This window comes from Danio rerio, chromosome 25 (assembly GCF_049306965.1).
Source record: "Danio rerio strain Tuebingen ecotype United States chromosome 25, GRCz12tu, whole genome shotgun sequence".
Lineage (NCBI taxonomy): Eukaryota > Metazoa > Chordata > Actinopteri > Cypriniformes > Danionidae > Danio > Danio rerio.
This window is the reverse complement of record NC_133200.1, coordinates 26,562,825-26,586,797: the sequence shown is the minus strand read 5'-3', so window position 1 is coordinate 26,586,797 and position 23,973 is coordinate 26,562,825. Positions and strand designations below refer to the sequence as shown.

General features: G+C 41.5%; 1 protein-coding gene across 1 annotated transcript in view; it reads right to left on the bottom strand.

Annotated features, from left to right (window-relative positions):
* Nucleotides 1-23,973, bottom strand: part of lrrc56 (leucine rich repeat containing 56) — a 132,243-nt gene that overhangs the window by 93,965 nt on the left and 14,305 nt on the right. The window contains exons 3-7 of the mRNA XM_009298060.4: nt 4,586-4,698; nt 4,409-4,463; nt 4,234-4,309; nt 1,288-1,308; nt 316-401 (exon numbers count right to left, since the gene is read on the bottom strand). The gene's annotated coding sequence lies outside the window, so the exon portion shown is untranslated. The remainder of the gene's footprint in view (nt 1-315; nt 402-1,287; nt 1,309-4,233; nt 4,310-4,408; nt 4,464-4,585; nt 4,699-23,973) is intronic.

Genomic DNA, 23,973 nt, shown 5'->3' with positions numbered 1-23,973 from the left:
AGTAAACAACACAACAAACAATGCAATAAATAGTTTTGATAAAAAAATTTGCTTTATCTTTGAACCTAATAAAAACATTTAAAAAATAATCATAATGACTTAGTCTCCATGTTATAATAATAATGATGAAACTATTTTTAACTGCGGGGGCATATCTTTATTAGTACAATTCGGCTGTATTATTTGTGTCTCCTTCGAAAAAATGCTCATAAGAAATTTTATATTTATTGTCCCCCCCTACTGTTAAATCAGATTTACGCCCATATCAGCAGCTGAAGATAATCGAAATATCCGACCTAAGAAAAGTAAAGTCACCTGTAAATGCGTTGGAGTAGAACGGCGCTCAATCACCAGCCGTTTCCCGGTCCATGCAAATGTAGCCTAATGTAGACGTCCGACTTCTGTAACGTTATAACATGAAGCTTGGTCCACAATACAAACAGAGAACATAGCAATCCAGCTAGTCTCGCTAAGCAATGATGAACGTGTTATATTCTGTTTTTAGTTACTTTTCCCGTGAGAAAAACAGGCCAGAGCACCTGTGTTGTGTTCTCCTCTCTATTTCTCATGCTCTTATCTTATTGGCCAACTTAACCCATCAATTAACTTTGGAAAAAACACTCATTGTCTCAAGCTATTAGTACAGATTAGTACAAAAATATATTTTCACCAAAATACAGAAAACAATCAATATCAAACGGTTTACATTATTAATGTTTCAAGAGAAATGTTTGTGAATAAATACAAACAAATTCTTTCTTAATATACAGATTATAATACTGACATACTTACACATATTATAGAGCTGGTTACATAAAGAAGACACTTGTTCCAACTTGTCATTCTTACAAGACATGAATATGAAAGGATTTAGATGTGCAGATACAGATGAGATAGATTTAAATTCAGATCAGAGGGGGTTTGAATCACACAGAAAATATCAATAAACGACCCCCCCCCCCCTCCATTACTAGTAACGTTAGCCTAAGACTTTAGCACAGTAGCCTACTGTTTAAGCCTTTTCCCCCAGCGCTTTAATTATTATCACTATAAATGATCACAATCTCCCGTATGATCTGATGATAGTACTTTTGTTTGATAGTAATGTATAGTGTCTATATGGTATATGTAAATATTTAGAGTGTGAAATTGTTGGACAACCACCACACACACACATTAAACAGCAAAATAAACATGTCTATAGCTTACTAAAAGCCTTTATGTCTATTCATATATTTTATATAAATGCAGAGCAGCAAGACCCATGGGATTTCATCAGCCACTCACCATCAGAGTCCTCAGTGGAAGCTGAGAAGAGCAGAAGAGGAAGCCAAGCAAGAGATGCCAGAAAAAAGGGGGAAGGAAATAATGTTATTTTGCTGTTTGAATATAGGTAGGCGCAGTGGGTAGCACAATCGCCTCACAGCAAGAAGGTCGCTGGTTCGAGCCTAGGCTGGGTCAGTTGGCATTTCTGTGTGGAGTTTGCATGTTCTCCCCATGTAATGTAATGTAATGTATATTTATATAGCGCATTTATTGTGTATGGTCATACACCCAAAGCGCTTCACAATCATGAGTGGGGTCTCTCCACACCACCAACAGTGTGCAGCATCCACTTGGATGATGCGACGGCAGCCACAGGACAACGGCGCCAGTGCGCTCACCACACACCGGCTATTGGTGGAGTAGAGAGACAGTGATAGAGCCAATTCAGTGTAAGGGGATGATTGGGAGGCCATAATCGTTAGGGCCGATAGAGGGACTTTGGCCAGGACACCGGGGTTACACCCCTGCTCTTTCACGAGAAGTGCCATGGGATTTTTATTGACCTCAGAGAGTCAGGACCTCGGTTTAACGTCTCATCCGAAAGATGGCCATGTTAGCGTGGGTTTCCTCCGAGTGCTCCCACAAGTCCAAAAATATGTGGTGACATTGGGTAAGCTAAAATTGTCCGTAGTGTATGTGTGTGAATGAGTGTGTATGGATGTTTCCCAGTGATGGGTTGCAACTGGGTGGCAACACAGTGGCACAGTAGGTAGTGCTGTGGCCTCACAGCAAGAAGGTTGCTGGTTTGAGCCTCGGCTGGGTCAGTTGGCGTTTCTGCGTGGCGTTCTCCCTGCGTTCGTGTGGATTTCCTCCGGGTGCTCCGGTTTCCCTCAGAGTCCAAAGACATGCAGTACAGGTGAATTGGGTAGACTAAATTGTCCGTAGTGTATGCGTGTGAATGGGAGTGTATGGATGTTTCCCAGAGATGGGTTGCAGCTGGAAGGGTATCCACTGCGTAAAACTTATGCTGGATAAGTTGGTGGTTCATTCCACTGTGGCGACCCCAGATTAACAAAAGGACAAAGCTGAAGAGAAAATGAATAATTATAGGCAATGATAGACAAGACAATGTTTGATAAAGAAGTGTTTTAAAATGCTTATTTATTAAAATAAAGGTTACAAAGTAAAGAAGAAATATATTGTGTGTTTGCATATTTATTTTACTGCCTTCAAGATTTTACATTGTAAACTACAGGGAACAAGGGGGGAACAAATGTTGTATTTACCCTTTAACTACTGGGAACAAGGGAGGAACAATGCTTCACTTTAATTTACAACCCTCAAATGCGGTATTTACCCTTTAAGTACAAGGAACAAGGGGGTAACAAGGGAGGAACAATGCTTCACTTTAATTTACAACCCTCAAATGTGGTATTTACCCTTCAAGTACAGGAAACAAGCACTCTCAGAAAAAAAGGTACAAAATTGTACCTTTTACGGTACAAATGGCCCGTCACCTAAAGGGTACAATTTTGTACCTTTGTTTAGCGGTACAAAATTGTACCTTCTACATTCGTACCATTTTAAGGGACAATTTTGTACCCCCAAGGAACAAAATTTTAGACACTGAAGGTACGAAAATATTCCTTATTACCTTATATACCTTAATTATATAGCATTTTCAGGGTACTGACCCAGGCATTTTAATCCTTTGGTGACTGCATGCTCAAATAAATAAAATATTTTGGTTCGCAGATGTCCATTTTAATTTAGAAATGTAGAAATATTTCATTACAAGTCACAACTGAATGTGTCAAGTAATAAAATTACACAGCAAGTATAAACCAGACATGTAAAACAGTAGAAAGAACAATTCAGATAACAAATAAAAATTGTTCACTCACTGTACAGTAAATCATCTACACGTAATACAAAGACCACAAGAATACTATTTAAGATTTATAAACACATTTCACAGGCTACATCAAGTACTGCACTTTATAAAGTCCAATGTATTTGTCTTTAGCCAGAATCCTCAGTAATAATAAATAATTTGTCATCAACATTTCCCTGTATTTTAAAACGAAGGCAAAATTTCTCTGTAAATTGCTTCAACAGTGCAGAAAACCAAAAACATCAGTAGCCTCTTCCTCAACATCAGTAGATTCCTCCTCAGCTTCCTCAAGTGGAGTTGTAACAATATGTTTATGCTTTTGGTAAACATGACATGTAAGGCACTCATAACTGGAAAAAAGTTCTTTGATAGTCATTAGGACCACAATTTATTTAAAAATTTGCTTTATGCATGAATGAGAGCAGTGTGCTGGATTAACTTGATGATTGTGATTATTACCCAAGAGCATTTAGAGAAACAAAAAACAAGGCTGATCACTCTGGTAACTGGAGTTGGTCGAGGCTTGTTACGGTCCACAGTTTATTCAAACCTTGAGAAAATCAACATGCATAGAATGTGAAACAATTAATATTTACTGATTTAAAAAAAGTATAACAGATAAAAGGACTAATATAAAATTCATTCACTCATAAATTTTTTTGGCTTAGTCCCTTTATTAATGGGTGAAATACAGTGAAATGAACCGCCAACTTATCAAGCATTTTGCGCAGCAGATAACCTTCCAGCTGCAACCCAGTAATACAAACATCCATACACTCATTCACACACACATTTATACACGACCGATAAATTAGCTTACCCAATTTCCCTATAACACATGTCTTTGGACTTGTGAGCAAAGCGGAGCACTTGGAGGGAACCCACACGAACACGGGAAGAACATGCAAATTCCTCACAGAAATGCTAACTGACCCAGCCGAGGCTCGAACCAGCAACCTTCTTGCTGTATGGTGACAGCACTACCCACTTTGCTATCATAATATAAAGAATATCAAAAATTATAAAATGCATTTATCACAGCATATACTAAACAGAAAAAAAAACTTGCGCACCTGAGCACAACAAAATGTTGAAGTTCTTCACTGAACAAGGCTGGCAACATGATAAGTGCTGCAGTAAAATCAATTCCTGGAAAATAAGATGTGGCATACAAACAAATATGATGGAATCCATACAAAGCTAGAATTTAATAATATTAATCAAGCAGAGAAAATTTAGAAAGAGTACCTTAGAGTCAGGTCCATAGCATTCTTCAGTTGATCTCTCATCTTTCGATGAAAACCTAGAAAATAATTTTAAACATATATGTGTACATTTATTGTTGTTTGTAAGTAAAAACCTACAAATTTAAAATAGTATGTAAGCCATTAAAACCATGGTATATAGATAATGAGAAAAACTTACATCTTGTACTGAGCCATGCTTTCAAATGTCATGCCTTCACTGATCTGATGCTGTTAGGCTGCATTATGTTGTTTTAACGTGTCCTAAAGGTCAAATGGAAACTTCAAAAACTTCTGGAAAGCAATAAGAGAAAATAATAACTATTTGTTTATTTTTAGATATTTATAAAATAGTTAAAATACTGTAAGGTACCAGTTTCAGAACAGATTAGATAAATTATTACATTAAAGAACAAAGCATTACTTAAAACGTACGTTAATAATTATACATTAACATAAGCATAAACAATAATGAAGCCCAAACAATTTGTAACGCGTTGAGTTAGCTAATAAATACAGGATAGCTCATCCAACTCATGTTGTTGCAGGAAAAACAACTTAAAACTCACACAGGCCGCAGTCCACAGCAGGGGGTTTAATTCCTTTTCAACAGCGTCACTGTATCTTACAGAAAAATAACTTCATTCGAGCATCAGAAAGACAAAAAGAAAGATAAACATCGGAGCCGCACACATGCGGTTCTCGTGTTATGCCTCTGGTGTTACATGCGTCTGCGGACTGTCAACACACACACCTAATGGCGATTCTCCCTCTTAAAGGAACCTTATCCCATTTTCACTTGTTACAGATTTCCCCCTGACAAAAAAAGGCTGCCCTTAGCCGCACACAGCAAGAGAAACTTAACGCCTTGACAACTCTTCATACATGTCTGAGTTGAGAAGCTAAAAAGGGCAAAGCAGCCTACAATGCACAAGTAGTACAAACATGCATGTTAGTACGAAGCACATTAATCTGTAAATAACACGAGACAAAAATATGTAAGTGGACAGCGCAATTTGAACCAAAACATTTTAATTGGAACAGATACAACACTTAACACTGAAACCTAGTTATTCATCGTTAATTCAAGTCAAGTCTACGTGTATGGCAAGGATTGGTCCACCTGTTCACACTCCAGTCAGATGTAATTCTAGGGACTCGTCGTTGTCTCAGTGCATAACGATCTAGACCCTGGCTTGAAGCAATGGGTAGGGGTCCAATATTACTCAAGACAGGTGACATGTCACACAAATTAGAGTCAACTTCAATGTCAACACTGTCTGATGCAACAGCAAGTGAATGTTCAGTTAAAGGCTCTGGTACACCACCTTTTAAATGGTCAACTGAAAAAGTGTCAGAGTAGTCATTATCAAGTACTTGGTCAACATCAGTCAAACTGTCTTCTTCTGTCTGGAGAACAATGTCTACATCTAGGGGACGCTGTGTCTCTGTATTGGCAAAGGAACTTGATTTAGACATGACCGTGTCCCATACATGAAATGGTTGTAGATTAACCACATGGAACACCCCAGCATCTCCCCCAGTGTTTACATTTGAAAGTCTGTAATTGACACTTGACAGTTTCTGTGATACGACAAATGGTCCAGCATACACTGGAGCCAGCTTAGCTGTAAACCTTGCGTCAGCATCGGATTTCGGGTGGGTCTTAACCCTGACCAAGTCACCCACAACATAGGAGGCTGTGCGACGCTTCTGATCATAATGATGTTTCCTTTTCCTATGACTTGCATCTAGTGAGGCCCTCGCATGATCATGAGCAACCTGCAAGGATGCTCTCAAACTCTCAGGATACAGTATGTCAGGATCGTCTATTCCAGCAGCACTTGGTTGTGTTATTAAGTCAAGTGGTGTCTCCAGCTCACGACCATATAACAACATTGCTGGAGAGTGCCCAGTACTCTCATAAGGTGCAGTACGAAGAGCGAAACAGATTTGAGGAAGATATTTATCCCATGAAGTGTGCTTGTCCCCCACATATGCGCGTATGGCTATCTTTAATGTGCGGTTTACTCTCTCCGTAGCATTAGTTTGCGGGTGGTACACCATTGTCAATCGATGCTCAGTACCAAGTGCAGCAATCACATGTTCAAAGAGTTTGCTAACAAATGGCGCGCTCAAACCAAGACCGTCGGAGGGAGAAAGGCCCCGCATCATCATCACCCGTGTCCATTTCTATCAAGAAAAAGAACTGATCCTCTGGCTCCGTCGCGCGATCGCACTCTAGCGTACAACGGTCACAAGATATTCATATTTCCGGATTATACCGCAGAAGTGATGGAGCTACGGAGATCATTTGGTGATGTGATGGGAGAGCTCAGAGAGTTAAAAGTGTCACACAGTCTCCGTTTTTCTGCGCGCCTCAGCTTTCAGCACAACTAACAGCTCGTGACCTTCTCAGACCCTGCAGAGGCGGCTAAATATGTGACATCCAGGCTAAGATAGAGGATCATACACAACGCTGATATCACAATCAAGGTACTTTTTAATGCTGCAGAGTAAGTCTTGTTTCGGTTTAACTAAGATGACGTACATTATACATTAATGGGGACGGCCTCATTATTACCAGAAACGTGGTAATGGAGCGGAACGGAACCACCGGAGCTGGGATATATCGTCACCTCCATGCGAATGGTGTTCTCCAGTCCAAGAAAGGATGTAGTGCTTCATGTTAGGGAAGCCTGTTACGGGGGAGGGTTGTTGGACTTTAAGTCATGAAAAGTTCCACTTGTTCAGGGTTTCGGTATGTTTGTGTTTTTTTTTTTTTTTTCTTCGTAGAGGGAGAGGGGTCGTCTCACCTCAGTGTTTCATTTTCTACTGTTTAAAGGGTAGATGACTACTAATAATCAAACCATGAATATAGTCTCTTGGAATGTGAGAGGGCTCGGTCATGTAATTAAAAGGAGCAGGGTTTTTGCACATCTGAAATCACTTGAGGCCGATATAATGTTTCTGCAAGAAACCCATCTTAATGCTGCCAACCAATGTAGACTCAGAGCTAACTGGATATCTCAGGTATATCAGGCCCCGTTTAATGCTAAAGCTAGAGGTGTAGCTATTCTCTTTCGCAAAACTGTGGTATTTCGCCTCTCATCAATGGTTGCTGATCCTCAGGGAAGGTTTATAATGGTGATCGGTCATATCAACTCGCTCCCCATAGCTTTACTCAACATCTACGGTCCCAATTTTGATGACCCAAATTTTTTTCGGAAAATATTTAGCATAATTTCAGACACAAATACCACTAACCTTATAATAGGTGCCGATTTTAATTGCTACTTAGACCCATATGGATAGACTTTCTACAAAACCACCACCCACGATTACTTCAGTGCAAATGCTTCATAACCTAATTAAATCTAGAAATCTAGTTTAAATCTGGAGGCTTCAACATCCAACGGATAGAGACTACTCGTTTTACTCACATGTGCATAAATCATATTCTCGAATCGATTACTTTCTTGTAGCATCTGAACTGATTTCTAACATTGGCAAAACCAAATATAATAACATAATAATATCTGACCATAGCCCTGTCACGCTCCAACTTAAAAATACTCTGCCAAAGCGTAATTATTGCTGGCATTTCAACCCTATGTTAATCCAAGATCCAACTTTTTTGTCATACTTAAATGATAAAATGGATGAGTATTTCTCAACTAATGATAATGGTGAAGTCTCAGACTCAGAAGTCTAATGGGATACTTTAAAAGCTGTAATGCGTGGACACATTATTTCTTACGAATCATCTAAAAAGCGTGCTTTGAATAGCCGACTGCAAGAAATTGAAAATATACTCCCAAACTATGAACAAGCATACAAAAAGTCACTGTCCAATTCTGATTATAATAAAATTTTAAAATTAAAATATGAGTATAATTCTATCCTAAAAAGACAGATAAGTAACCTACTTCGTAAACTTAAACAGAAACACTTCGAGCTGGGAGACAAACCTGGAAAACTACTTGCAAGACAACTAAGAGGAGAACAAGCCAACAAAGTAATTCATATGGTAAAAACAAAAACAGGTGATTTAATAACAAATCCTGATGAAATAAATGGTTGTTTTAGGGAATTTTATTCAGATTTATACACTTCTAAAGCTAATCACAATGACCCAAATTATGACAACTTTTTCTCAAAATTGGACATGCCAAAGCTCAGTGAGGTCTCTAAACTAGAACTGGAATCCGAAATATTAATCGAAGATATATTAAAAGCCATTCATGCCTTTCCCTCAGGGAAAGCCCCAGGCCCAGATGGCTTTGGGTGTGAGTTTTTTAAAACCTTTAGCAAGAAACTAGCCCCCTATATGCTGAGAATGCTGCAAGACTCAATTAGGAAGAATACACTTCCAGATTCATTGTATGATGCAAATATCTGTGTACTTTTGAAAAAAGGGAAACCTGAGACAGATACAGCCAATTACAGACCCATTGCCCTTTTAAATTTTGATCAGAAAGTGTTGACTAAAATATTAGCTGATAGACTGGCACGACACATTTCTAGAATTATCCATCCAGATCAGACAGGCTTTATTCCAGGAAGGTTCTCATTCTGTAATGTCCACCTTTTACTTAATATTTTATATGCAAAAGATAAATTAACCAACAAACCAGCTGCAATTCTCTCATTAGACACGCAGAAAGCCTTTGATCAGATTGAATGGCCGTATATATTTGAAACGTTAAGGCAGTTTGGATTTGGAGACAAATTGATTAACTGGATCAAAATAGTTTATCTACGTCCATCTTCATCTGTTTTGACAAATGGCATCAGATCTAACCCCTTCGTATTGCAGCGGGGAGTACGTCAGGGTGACCCTCTATCCCTTCTTCTTTTTAACATTGCACTTGAGCCATTAGCAGTAGGAGTTAGAACTAATCCACATATCTAGGGTATTTCTCTTGGCAATGCCGAAAGCTTGATCAGTCTATATGCTGACGACGTTTTACTTTACATCTCTGATCCAGTTTATACTATCCCTAAGATTCTCAGCTATATTGATAGTTTCAGTAAGTTGTCAGGTTATTCAATTAATTGGGAAAAAAGTGAATTTATGCCTTCAACAAATAATTTAAGTGACACTTTTTTAAACAATTTACCTTTTAAAATAGTAAACAATCATTTTACTTATCTCGGCCTGAATATTCCAAAGAACCCCAAACACTTATTCAAATTAAATTTCCTAGATATGATTAACAGAATCAAAGCTAACATTGAAAGATGGAAGTTGCTTCCATTGTCACTAATTGGCCGGGTGAATGTGATAAAAATGGTTGTTCTGCCAAGGTTCTTATATCTTTTTTATAATCTCCCGATACATTTACCCATGTCTTTTTTTAAACAAATTGATTCAATTATTCTCACATTCATTTCGCATAGCCAAAGCCCATTTACAAAAAAATACAGATAGCGGAGGTCTTGGCCTTCCAATTTTTAAGCACTATTACTCGGCAGCAAATGCCAGAGCTCTCATATTCTGGCAAGGGGGTGTTCTGGAGGATGTGACATATGAGACTTCCCCATTATGGGTTTATGCCGAGGCCATATCTGTGCCAGAGTCCTCTCTCCCAACATTGCTTTTTACAGAGTGTAAATTAATTAAAAAACAAGGAAGCTGTAATTTTGTGGTAAGGAATTCGTTACGAATTTTAAATCAGATAAATAAATTTTACAAATTACCTAAGGTTTCAGTCAATACGCCGATTTCACACAATCCTTCATTTAAACCTTCCCTGATTGGCAGTACTTTTACAGCATGGAAAAGAAAAGGGCTATCTCGCATAGGAGATCTTTACATAGACAATCAATTTGCATCCTTTACACAGCTAAAGGATAAGTTTTCTCTCTCGCAGTCTCATTTCTTTCGCTATCTGCAAATTAGAAACTATGTAAAGGAAAATATCTCACAATTTATAAACAAACCAGAAAGTCATATTATTCAGAAACTTCTATCCTCAAACCCTAGTACTAGACACCTAATATCAAGCTTTATTCGTGTTTTTGATGCTCCAATATGCACTAAGCACATTAAGATAGCTTGGGCCATGGATTTAAATGCAGAAGTGGCTGATGAGATCTGGGAAGAAGCCCTGTCAAGAATAAAAAAAGCTTCAATAAATTCAAGACATAAATTGATTCAATTTAAAGTTTTACATCGCCTTCATTTCTCTAAAACTAGATTAAGTAAAATCTTTCCCTCTGTATCTCCTAAATGTGACAGATGTGGTAAAGCAGAAGGGACTTTGGCACATTTATTTTGGTTTTGTCCTGTTCTTTATGAGTTTTGGTCCAGCATCTTTGAGTTGTTTTCCAGTCCTTATGGAACCACTATCCAACCTGACTACAATTTGGCTATTTTTGGATATTCAAACATAATGGACACTTTTCCTTCAACCCAACAACAAGCCCTGATGGCTGGCATGATCACAGCTAAAAAGATGATCTTACTTAATTGGAAGTCTCCAAAGGCTCCCTGTTTTAAGAGATGGTTGAATAAGCTGCTTTATGTCATTCAAATGGAGCGACTACGTCTTGAAACTTCACAGAAAAAGCTGAAACCACATGGGGACCTATTTTAAGACTCTTGGGAATCTAGCATTTTATCTTTGGAAATTTTCATCTCTAACTCATATATTCATGACACTGACTTTGTAGAAATGTGAATACTGTCATCTTTTTAAAAAATTGTTAATGCTACATATGTCATGTGTATACTTATGTATATTTGATAACTGAGACGATTCCTCCCTTTTTTTTTGTTTTTTTTTTTAGGGGGTGGGATGGGGCTTATGTCAATTATTTTGTATTGTATTTATTATTATTTTTGTATTATTATTTGTATTGTACTGTGTTTGTTAAAAATCTTATAAAAATGGTAAATAAAACAAAATATTACAAAATGAGATTTTGAGAAATACTCAACTAAGACAATCAGGTATTCATTTCCATTTTGTGTACGAGGAAGCAGGCCCACAAAATCCACTCCTGTATATTCCCAGGGCCTAAGAGGTTTGATCGGAACCATTAGGCCTGCCGGCTTCCTTTGACTTGGTTTGGTTAATTGGCACACAGGGCATGAAATGACGTACTGTTTTGTATCTGCTGCCACTTTTTGCCAAAAGAACCTCTGCTTTAGCCTGGCAAGAGTTTTTGTCACACCGAGATGGCCAGCAGTGGGATGGTCATGATAATATTTGAGCACAGTGGACCGAAGAACTGTTGGGACAAACAGTTTCAGCTGCTTCAACGGATGCAACCCACAGGATACTTTGGAATCACGAAAATAGAGCAGGCAATCTTCAGCAACATATCCCTCATCTGAGCCACCACCTTCAAGATTTTCAATAAGATTACTGATCACTGGGTCATCCCTTTGTATGTTCGCAATTGCTCTTTGTCTGTGATCATGACTGAGGAGAGACTACGTAAATCTATACCTCCTATGACTGCGCGTGTTGGAAGAATGTCCATGGGCCCAGCATTATGTTGCAATGGGTTGCGTGACAGAGCATCTGGAACATTATTCTGAATACCAAGCTTGTGGATGATGTTAAAATCAAAATCCTGTAGGCGCAAAGACCATTTCGCCAGTCGTCCAGATGGATTTGGACATTTCATCAACCACTTAAGGCTGTTGTGGTCGGTATAAACAGTTACGTGAAGGCCTTCAATGTAAGACCTAAAATGTTCCAAAGCCCAAATAACTCCCAAACACTCCTTTTCGGGTGTTGAAGTCTTGTGCAAAGTTCTACTCGCAAAAGCCACAGCAACATCATGCCCAAAGTCATCCCACTGCATTAGGGCTGCACCCAGACCCAAGTCACATGCGTCAATGTGGATGAAAAATGGGCATGTGAAATCAGGGAGGCACAGAACAAGCTCAGATGTAAGGCACTTTTTCAGGTAGTCCATTGAAGCTTGACAACTGTCATCCCAGTTAAACGGATTTTCTTTTCTGGTGAGTTTAAAAAGTGGCTCAGCTTCTCGTGCATAATTACGAATAAATCGTCTGTAATAGCCTGTGAGGCCAAGAAATCCCCTTATTTGTCTTACAATCGCTGGCGTTTCGAACTCAGTTACTGCCGCCACCTTCGGGTCAGGAGTAATACCTTCATGTGTGACTCTGTATCCAAGGAAGGTAAGTTCACTCAAGCAGAACTGACATTTGCTAAGTTTCAGTTCAAGACCAGCTGCCTCAAGTCTTGAAAGAACCTCCTGAAGATCTATTGAGTGCTGCTCAAAGGTCGGGGATGCGATAACAATATCATCAAAATAAACTGCACAGCACTTATAGATTAGACCAGCAAGCGCATTATTCATCACTCTTTGAAAAGTGGCAGGTGCATTACAAAGCCCAAAAGGAAGAACTTTGAATTGAAAAAGGCCACAGTGAGACACAAAAGCTGTCTTAGGTCTTGACTGCTTGTCTACTGAGACCTGCCAATACACGCAAATCAAGAGTGGTTAGAAATTTTCCACGGGCCAAGAAATCTAAAGATTCATCTACTCTGGGTAGTGGATATGAATCCTTAAGCGTGAGTTGATTTAGGCCCCTGTAGTTGAAGCAAAACCTATGGTCACCACAAGGTTTTTTTTACAATTACAACCGGTGCTGCCCATGGACTAGACGAAGGCTCAATTATGTTCTCATCTAGCATCATCTTAATCTGCTCCTCAATAATCAGTTTTTTCGCTGGTGACGTTCTGTAAGGTGCCAGATGGACAGGTCTTGCTTCCCCTGTGTTAATGTCATGCTCTGCCAAAGAGGTGTGCCCTACGTGACCATCAAACAAGCCAAAGAAGTCTTTGAGAAGATCCCTCAATTTCTCTTTCTGTTCCGCCTCTAGACAAGCCATCTCAATCTTCTCATCCAAAGCGGATTAGCTAACATGGAGGAACATTAAGCTCCCCATTTCAGGTGCCTCCAACCACTCATTGAAAACCCTGTGAGGACCCTGTTCACTCAGGGTCACAGTCCTTGATGGGACATGAATACTAATTGATGCATGCAGCATAAAATCCATCTCCAAGATTAGCGGAGAAGATAAGTCAGGAATAATGACATATCGGTGGTAAAAACTTTGTCCTTGGAGGCCAATATTTAACCAGACTATGCCAGTAGGATTGCAAGATGCACTGTTAACAAGCTGGATTGGGGGTAAAGTCCAGGGCTGGCTGAACTTTCTTAGAGCATTGTAAGAGGTCTGAAATCATGTTTGTCCGAATAGCTGAAAGTGAGGCACCTGTGTCCAGTGCCGCATCCACCACCTTGTTACAGAAATTGACTTCAACAATAACAGGTGTATTCCAAAATTAAGAGGAAGTACGGTCCTCCACAAGTTCAAGCACAAGGGGTTCAGGTGGGGACATTAAACATGGCAGAGGCCCTCTGAAACGCGCCCCCCCCCCCTAAGTTTACCTTCTGCCGAGCTGAGTTCCTGCTTTCCTCGACTCTGTCCATGTATGTAGTAGCTCCTATTTTCCCACTGGTATTTTGCTGAGGTCCTTGTATTTGAACGTCTGGCATTTGGACATGAGGTGTTGAAGAAGCAACAGGCCTAACTTGCGGAGGTAACTTATATGAATCAGGCGTGTGTAAGTTTTGTGTGTAACGGTCAATAAAACCTCTTTGCAAGCTGAGAGACTCCTTCAGACATCAGCATTGCTACCTCATCCCTTAATGATTCGACTTCTGTCTCCAGACATTCAGCTGATACACTCTGTCTGCCTGGATACTCAAAGCGTGAAGCATCGTCAGTTAAGTCAGTCATGTTAACAGCACGTCTCCTCATTGTAATGAACTCAATAAATTCAAAACTATAAAAACTATAAAATAAAGCAAAGTTATTCAAACTTATTACACTCAAGTCTATTTCTTGTGATGGAACATTAGAACAGCACATATAAACACTTATATTGCCAATGAAAAACAATACCTGGGAAATATGAACTGCATGTGAAAACTTCAAGAAATGACAACAGTTCAACTTAACCACACATATAAAGAGTTTTCAAATGTTTGTTTGAGTATTGTGGGCTTTTCTCTCTCTCTTTTTTTTCAATGTTCAAACCCAGTCGACACACTGGTAGCGTTAAGAAGTTCACATACAAAACTCGATGCTTGAAAACACAGTTCAATTTCAGGGCAAGCCTAGGTCAAAAGTTTTCAATTAATAAGCAATTTCCTTTGAATCCTCGTGAATGGATGCAATAACTACATGGAGGCCACAGCATGTACAGTCACAGTTCACCAACAGTAAAAAACATGTTGATTGTCAACTTGTACCCATCAAAGCTGCCACGTGAACCCCGTGACGATCGTCTCAGTGTTCCTAGAAATCCACAGAAAAGGGTGATGATAAAACGCACACTGTGCCGCCGGGTTTCTTCCCTCACGCATGCTGAAATCGGGCCATGCAACAACTAAAGTGTTATGTTTTGTAAACTTTGCATCTCATTTCTGACTTTTCTTACCTGTGTAACCTCTCTTATAACCTGTATGCCCTTTAGGCCTTTTTAAAGCATAAATAATGTAAGGATATGAAAAATTGTGGTGATGTACTTTTAAACCCCCCATGTTTGGCACCGATGGGTTTCTGCTGACATTTTACAACACATAATGCATAGAGCAAGATCATAACTCGCATTGCTTTATTCTTTAATTCCCTACATTAAATGCCTCTCCGCATGCTTTCGGCGGACACCCAAATTTGCATACGAACAGCCTCGAGACAAAGGAAGGTTTCGCGCTCAAAATTTGTCCTGAAATCATTGGTCAAGAATGCTGAACGGGTTGTCACGTGACCCGCAGGTATAACCACACTGCTCCCCAAACATCTGGGCAGAGAAGATCCGATCAAAGAAGCCATCAAAGGTGGGCCCCTTGGAGGGGCCAGTGGCTTTTCTAAGCCGCATGGACTTTTCCCGCCATGCTTTTCTTCTTTTCCGGCAAAGTAAACTCAGTTTAAAGTTTGCGATCGCGTTCCTCAGAACTGTATTACAAACTCAATACATCAAGAAGGACATCAAAGGATTTTCCATCACGACGGAAGAAAGACTAGCATAAAGAGAGAGACTTCCAGACATGAAAGTCCAGGTATTATTAGTTATGCGATTAAGCTGTGCCCCTTTTATCAAAAAAAGTGTTTTTGTTTTTATTATCTTGGTGATCCTTAATGGTGCGTGTGGAACTAAAAGTTTTGTCACTCTTTCATCTGAAATCTGTATTTCCTCGCTTTACTATTTCTCTTTGTTGTTACATGATCGATAGACCCGTATAGACCCGATATCTCCACGTGGTTTTACCTTTGTTTTATGTTAATGTATGTTTGTGCGTTTGTTTGTTATCTGTCTGACTAGTCATTAAATCCCATTATAATCAAATGAATTTTATGGTTTGCCTCACGAGAAAATGTCACTGAAATACAGATTCCCCTGCCTAGCTATTATAAGTTAATTAAAACTTATGAATGATTAATCTACTTCACAAGAAGTAGCAATTAAATTCCCTTTTTCTAAATGAAAAGATAATTACCGTGGCCGCTCGGAAGAGCGGTGGCTCTAGTTATGTTTGTTTGGTCAAGTTAACAATAAATTGATCCAGAATATTAATGATTAATAATAATTCGTTATTGTTGATAATTAATATTCATAATCTGAGAGTCCCATATGGTCGAGCGGGCAGGATCAGATACAATCATATGTTTGTTTGACCGAATTGACTGAAGTTTAAGCCGGAATATTAAAAATTAAGAATAAACCATTATTGTTGATTATTAACATTCATAAAATGAGCTAATTTCTGTTACATATTGGTGGAGAGAATGCGGGCAGTTTTCCAAACATTTTCTGTGAAACAAACTCTTCAATTTATTGTGATTTATGGAGCGCGCCAGAAGAAAAAAGGACCGTGGGAAGCGCTTCCTTTTCTTCAAAGCTGGAAGGACGAAAGCCTCCCCCAGCCCTTCTGGTTCACTAACACAGCAGAGAGCTGCCCCGTGTTGAGTGTAACGATTTAAACTGCAGTTCATAATATTTTAAATCGATTTTGCAAAGACGCACGTTCCGCAAATCATTTAAATATATTATTGTGCCTGTCAGAACAGAGATTTCCCTCAGCGCTTGTAAGACAGTTTGGAAACCCCAAACCTGTCCGTTTAAAAGGCCTTCTTATAGCTAGAAAATTCTAGACTATTTGCTCCCGTGGTTTAAAACAGTTAGTTTAGCTGCCTAATGTGCAGATTCGCACTCTATAACATCAGAAAGATCCGACCCTTCTTATCTGAACATGCAGCTCAACTCCTTGTTCAACCTCTTGTTCTCTCCAAACTGGATTACTGCAACTCTCTACTAGCTGGGCTTCCAGCTAACTCTATCAAGCCTCTTCAACTGCTCCAGAACGCAGCAGCACGAGTGGTCTTCAATGAACCTAAACGAGCACATGTCACTCCGCTGCTAGTCCGTTTGCACTGGCTGCCAGTTGCTGCTCGCATCAAATTCAAAGCTCTGATGTTTGCCTACAAAGTGACTTCTGGCCTTGCTCCTTCTTATCTGCTCTCACTTCTGCAGATCTATGTGCCCTCCAGAAACTTGCGTTGTGTGAATGAACGTCGCCTCGTGGTTCCATCCCAAAGAGGGAAGAAATCACTTTCGCGAACGCTCACGCTCAATCTGCCCAGTTTGTGGAATGAACTCCCTAACTGCATCAGAACAGCAGAGTCACTCTCTATTTTCAAGAAACGACTAAAAACTCAACTATTTAGTCTCCACTTCACTTCCTAATCTGCAATTGCCTCTCTGAATATCACACTAACTGTACCCAAAAAAAAACAAAAAAAATGTTTATGCGAATCTTAGTGGTTCGCGCTTTGCCTTTGTGAATTCAGTCGCATACCAAGTTATGAATGAAAGCTCCTTTCATGACTGAAACCGCTCTTCGAGCGCTCATTGGCTCCTCCACGTGACTCGTGTGCACGCACGCATGCGTGAATGACGTAGCCAACACCCGAAAGGATCAGACCCGCCTTTAGGAGGCAGAGTGTGTGACGCGGCTTACGTCACAGGGCAAAACAACTCGCTAGCTTCTAACCACTAGCCTTAAGTAAACTAACCCTTCACGTCTTGATATTACCAAACTGTTAGCACAATGCTAACCGGATGTGAAGCGTAATTCATAACAACTTGCTAGCAGCTAATGCCAGCAAAAGCTTAAGTAATCTAACCCTTCACATCTTGTAACATTAACAAACTTTAGCACAAGGCTAACTGAATGTGAAGTGCAACTCGGAAACATCTCAGAGAAGTAGATCCATAGAACTCCCCGTATTCGGACCCGAGTCCTCTGTGCTTGTGTGGTTAAGCTGAAGGATTCGGATTTCTGCTTTCCAGTCCATCTCATCATGGACCAACGTTTATCCTTTTCATCATCCTGTTTCTTAGTATTTAACTGTGAATTGATTTTAATTAATGAATAAGTTAACACATTGCTTAATATAAGAATGTTCAGTGCATTTGCCTGTCTCTTTATACCTATTTTCAGGAGCCAGCAAATTAGGTCCGAGGTCATGGAGATCTTGAGTGGAACTGAGGACTGGAAGCAACTGTTTCTATTGTTATTTCTAGGAGTTAATACTGTCTAAAATGTCTAAAGTGATTTTGCTATATTTTTACGGTTAAACCTTTTAAAGTGATTCTACTTTTTATTCAAGATAGACTTTGTGTAGTAAGAATATTACTGCCTGAATGTAGATTATACCAGTTTTTAACCAGTTTCGATAAAGACGGCTGACAGTACAGTCAGCCTTAGATAAGAAACAGATTATACTGTGTGTGTGTGTGTTCTATTTGATTGTTGATCCGTTTCACAGGTCTGGAGTCAGCTCTAATCAGTCTAAAGGGTGTCTGACATTTATGTTTAGATATTGTTCAGAATTGTACGCACGAACCCCACATGGAAATGTTCCTAGTCTATCTGTGTTTTAACCAATCAGGTTAGAACACCTATATGTATGACGCAGTTAATGACGTTATGTGAGAGTATAATTGTTATTGATTGGTGATTGTAAGCAGAGCGGCCTAGGAACTCATTGAGAGTGTTGAAGCTGGCTTCTGCGAATGAAACTGCAAACTATCTTCAGTAAACTTAATTTATTTTTTTAAAATCTCTGACTCCGGCTCTTCTTCATCTACCAGACTGGTCATTCTTTGGGTTAAACTGTAAACTATCCCTACAAAGCGTACAGGTTATCCAGGTTGCAGATCAAAAGATTGGGTTCATCTGTCTGACATAACTGACCCCTGCTGAAGAATGTGTTAGATACTTTGGCGTTTTGTGACTATGGCGTGGATCACAGTGGCATCAGCAATCGTACTCCAAGAAACACCGACCGTGTCAACTGGCATACGGTCAATCTTGGTTAATTACCCTGTCATGGTTGCTCATCCTTGTCTGTCTTTCAGTTTTATTTTTATTCATATTTACCGATATCCATTATTAGTATTATTTTCTTTCATTTTTCTTTCCCTGTACACTCGTTCATCCGAGCGAGGTGCCATTTTGTCTAACTTATCGTTAGTATTACTTATTTATTTTAATTTTTTTGAGTTACTGTTATTTTTATTTACTTAATTAATTTTTTTCTTTGACCTGCTCAGAGACCACGCTATTGAGAACCACCAGGGTGATCTAAATAATTGATTGATAATTTGCACAGCCTGGCGCATGACTAAAATCCATGAGGTCCAGATATCAACTATTAAATAGCCACCCCAATCCGACATCCGAAGTGTCCGGCCCCCAGTGGATCCTTAGAAGGACCAACGTCTAGCCGGCACATACCCCCTAGCTGACAACCCTGTCAGACTAATAATATAGCACAATGCTAACATCCACTCGATTTGGCCATGTAGGTCTCTCTCTCTCTCTCCCTTGTGATCTCTGTCTCACCCAACAGACCAGCATGTCAAGTGCGTCCAGCCCGCTGTTCACTGGGACCAACTGGAGGCCTGGTTAAGTGCTTAACCCACAACCTCCTGCCCAACGACGCCATGGAGCTGCACCGGCCAAGCAGAAAACAGCTGGACATCTGCATTAATCTGCTGAGGTCGAACGACCTAGCCCGGAGCCATGACAGCCAAGCCCAGACTCAACTCTCCAGGGTCCTGACACACCTCACCCTTGCATGGGACAGATCCATAGGAAAGGGTCTCAACCAGCTGGAGCATCGAGTCCAGGACGCCTGCAAGACGACGAGGGAAAAGGACACCGAACTTCTGGAGCAAATGGACGGACTACAGTGCGCCCCGATGGAGCTACAAGCGGACAATGGACACAAGGAGCGACGAGAGGAGAAAGCCAAAGATGAACTGAGTGTAACGCTACAAGCTGAAACACTATTGTAAAGAGCAGAACTAAAGACAGTGAAGCTCGGGTCAAAGCCTCTAAAGTCAACGGCTGAGGGCCCAGCAAAATTCCAACACGGAACCCAACCAAGAAACTTTAAGCATGAACTTGACAGAGTTCACCCAGAACTGTCACATTCCTACAATCCATGTGACTACCCGAAAGGGGAATTGCTACAGTCAGCCCCAAAAGCCAAGATTGGATAGACCAGCAGAGGGGGGTGAATCCAACTCATATTGCCTGCCAGCCAGCATTCCAGCAACGCGCGTCAGCAACACAGGGCCAGGACTCCCTCCAAAGGGGTCCCCCAAGACAGACACCATCTGTCAACCAAAGACTTTCAACCAGCTAGCCAGGGAAATGACAACTTTCACCCCAAACCCTGCTGGAGGCAACGACACGCACTCCTAATTCTAAGACATTGACTTTTACACAGACGAGGCCAAGTGCCACTCTCTGTGACAAATTATATCTGCTAAGAATTACTTCGAGCCGTGAGGCAAGAAGCTTCCTGAATCAACAGCCCTGTGCCATCAAAGCAGATTACGAGTCGATGCAAAAGCTCTTACTAGAGTGTTTTACCTGACCCCGTGTCAGAGTAAGGACTGATTGTCGCCATGGGTCTCAGAACAGCCACGAGATCTTACAGGCATACTGCAGTCGACTACACCAACCCTACTGCGAGACAGGAAATGAGCCACGACCGGAGGAGCATTTCAACTTCCAGATTCTCTCTCTCCCAAAAAACCTGCTTTCTGTGGTGAGTCCGCACTCGGGTTTCCCTGCCCCCACGCCCTGACCACCCAACAGCGGCAGAGTTTAGCTCATAAAATCTGTTTAAAACAAAGACTGCTTTGAAACACTGTCAAACACCTACAAGCTACCCTGTCTCAGAATCTCATCTGGAGCTGACTTTAAAAGGCTGTTTCCCAGCCGCAAGACTTCCAACAGTGAGTTAAAGCCTTTCTCCGCCAGCAGAGGACAGCACCGCCAGGAAGGCATATGTCCCAACACCAGACAGGATGCTTAGAAACACACTGGGACTCTCCACAAGCAGCCCAAAAGGAGCCTAACAGCAACCAAGGAACGCCAACCTGCAGTAGCTAGGAGTTTAAGCAACCAGCATCCAGCTCGTTACACGCCAGAGAAAGCTAAAGGTGAAAACCTGACACCAAAAAATAACACAGTGGCATCATGAGCAGCAGATCTGCTGAAAAACTTGAAGGGGGCCCTACAAGAAGTCAATCCAGACTCCTTATGACTAGAGGGGGGTCCAAAACCACTTACCCCCCCTGAACACCTGCCTTCTGCTCCATCCCCGCAGAGTACTGTGTATCTAACTACAGTGTCACACTTCCCCCAAGCAGCAGCCAATGCCACCATGCATGCAACCTCAGGTATCAGAAAACACTGTTCTGGTTGTTTGTTTACCTCCTGAGCCACAGCCCACCAACCAGCCACACATGCGTACAAACAACTGCACTTCAACTCTTGGGGAACCTGATCGAAATGGTGTGGCAACGACGCGCTACTTGGCTATAACCGTGGAGATGAAAGACAGATGAGAAACGCTGGTCAGCGCGGGAGCAGACCTCACATTAATGTCATCTTCCCTGTTTGAGTAACTCAAAGCAAGAGCTCAGAGACTAAAATGAACACTTAAATGCCAACCAGGCAGGCTGATGGTGCAAATCATACAGCCAAACTGAGGTTCAACTCACATACATCGCTCCCATTCATATAACTATTGTCCCCATGACTGCAGTGCACCCTTTGTACCCGTCGCCAATGGGCACATACCTGCTGCTGATTGGTAAAAATCTGCTGGATATGTTTGAACCTCTTTTGAACTTTGAACTCCTTAAAATCTGGGCCCAAGTGCAAGAACTCTCACAGCCGTCAGGTCAACCCCAACAGACTTTCAGGTCACCAAGGTCGCGGGAAACCGCTGGAGCCCGCGGGAACCCAAACTCAACAACATAGACGGGGTCAAGGTCGCTACTCTGCAGCCTTCAAACCAGCTAGCAACCCCAACGCTTGCTGCCCCAGGCCTCAAAGGGCTTAATGTTGAATAACCTGACGGTGAACGACACTGTACTTGCACTATGAGCAGACAACCCAGCAGCCATCAGCCTCGCACGGTGCGACACTCCGCCTGAACACACCCCAGACCTGTGTTCAACTAACAAGCATACACACTACTATCCAAATGCTGAACTCTCACATGACAACTGCCAACAGCATTTGCACATTGAACTTGAACCGTAACGGCGACTGGTTGACCCATTCCCTCCTAACTCTCATGGCCTCGCCTCACGATGTTCACATCGGAGCTAATAGCCTGATACATCTTCAGGCATATATATAGACACCCTTAACAACCGGTTAAAGGCACCCACACTTCTCACAGCCAACAACGATGGCCGTCACCCTCAAGAAGCCCCACTCAGGCCAGACCATGCCAGAGGTCTGCTTCGTCATCAGCAAACAAGACTCTGTGGTGCCAGCCTATACAAACAGGTGCTCTATATGGCTCTCCATACGAAAGGCCGAACTCTAAACCATACATTGGGTTTTTCTTCCAACCAACAACAGAAGGCATAAAACTGGGCCTCTACCTGGAAGCCATACCCTTAATTGAACTGTCCTCATGAACAGTATATGTCTTGCGTAAGAGATGCATAGCAACTGACATAAAAAAATCCCCAAAGACTACCGACTGGGTCGGATTGGCCAGCTACGAGTTCCATGACTTTGAACTCTTGGGGCCAATTATTGGCCTCACCCAACATGCAACGACACCAGAGGGGAGCGTTAGAAAACACAGACTATACTGTTCCATTCAAGCTCGCCACACTCACGTCGGTCTTACCAGTAAACAAAGAACAGGTAGGCAGAAGTGAGCTCACCGAGGACTAACTCCTTGCCGTGTGCCCAGCCACTTGTCACTCCATCACTAACATGGATAAAGACAGGGCACTTTCCTCAACAGAACAGACATGCTGAGGCCATGCAGGATGATGTCAACCGACAAACGTCAGCACATCCTGTATGACTACAACGGGTCCCTCGCTAAAGACTCTTTAGACTGCAAGTCCCACTGACCTTCACATGGAAATATCCAACTCCATGCTGGGAAAAGGACATCTGTCTATGCAACAACACCTACTCGGCACCCATCTGGACCGTCCTCAAGCCAAATGTCAAAGGGTGCCTGACTATAGAAAGCTAAATCAGCAAATGCCATTGTCAAATGACAACCACTGGAACAGGAAGTGCCCAGAATTCAAGGACCAACCATCTTCTCAACGCTTGATGTGGTCCCCGACTTCTGGACGATACCTGTACATCCAAATGACCAGCATAAGCTAGCTTTCACCTTGAACAATAGACACTAAACGATCATGAGGTGCCCTGTCGGCTAGGCCAACTCACCAGCTGAAAGCAACACCCTCCTGAACAAAGCATATCCCGATGCTTATGTTAGAGGCAACCTCAGCTACGTTGATGACATCCTTAATGAAAGTACCACCTTGTCTGGCCACTCAAAGGAGACAGACCATGTCCTACAACAGTTGACTGTGGCTAGCGCAAAAGACTACCGCCTAGCAAGGTCTCCGAACTGAGCAGCTCCCTAAGTGGGTGCAAATACTCCAGACACGTCATTAAGAACTTTTTAAAGACTTCTAGAACCGTGACCACCCTGTTCAAAAAGGGCTGTCCTTCTGTTTGACGGAAGGTCAACAGCTGGCCACGACTGAATTGAGACGTCTGGGCATATGCAAGTAAGACACTCCTTGCGCCAGAAGGCAAATACTTAGACTGTGAAATAAGATCGCTCTGCACGGTGGGTGCCATTTCAACAGCTATCCTCCATCATAGACACCTGCCACCAGCCTGTCATGTTACTGAACAGTCAACACATCAGGGATGGCATAAAGACTAACGCCAGTACGACCATGCGGCCGATGGCCCCCCAGGGCCACTGTATTGACACGCGTTACATCTTAAGCCACAAACCCATGCTGGGCAACGGCCTAGCTGTTTACCAAGATTGTACAACTGACAAAGTACAAAACTCCAAGTACTGGGATGAGAATGCGTGCCAAGGTATGCCCACAGCCCGTGTCGATGGATGCTCCCAC